Source organism: Mixia osmundae (assembly GCF_000708205.1).
Source record: "Mixia osmundae IAM 14324 unplaced genomic scaffold scaffold_5, whole genome shotgun sequence".
In the NCBI taxonomy this organism is placed as follows: Eukaryota; Fungi; Basidiomycota; class Mixiomycetes; order Mixiales; family Mixiaceae; genus Mixia; species Mixia osmundae.
This window is the reverse complement of record NW_014575559.1, coordinates 1-592: the sequence shown is the minus strand read 5'-3', so window position 1 is coordinate 592 and position 592 is coordinate 1.

Genomic DNA, 592 nt, shown 5'->3' with positions numbered 1-592 from the left:
CACCATCCGTCTGTGTTATCGTGACTCCTGCCCAGTCATCCTTAGGGTTAGGGTTAGGGTTAGGGTTAGGGTTAGGGTTAGGGTTAGGGTTAGGGGTTAGGGTTAGGGTTAGGGTTAGGGTTAGGGTTAGNTATAGAGAGTGCCCTCAAGTAACTAGTGGGGGCGGAGCCCCCTGGGTAGGGTTAGGGTTAGGGTTAGGGTTAGGGTTAGGGTTAGGGTTAGGGTTAGGGTTAGGGTTAGGGTTTAGGGTTAGGGTTAGGGTTAGGGTTAGGGTTAGGGTTAGGGTTAGGGTTAGGGTTAGGGTTAGGGTTAGGGTTAGGGTTAGGGTTAGGGTNTCTGTGTTATCGTGACTCCTGCCCAGTCATCCTTAGGGTTAGGGTTAGGGTTAGGGTTAGGGTTAGGGTTAGGGTTAGGGTTAGGGTTAGGGTTAAGGGTTAGGGTTAGGGTTAGGGTTAGGGTTAGNGGGTTAGGGTTAGGGTTAGGGTTAGGGTTAGGGTTAGGGTTAGGGTTAGGGTTAGGGTTAAGGGTTAGGGTTAGGGTTAGGGTTAGGGTTAGGGTTAGGGTTAGGGTTAGGGTTAGGGTTAGGGTTAGG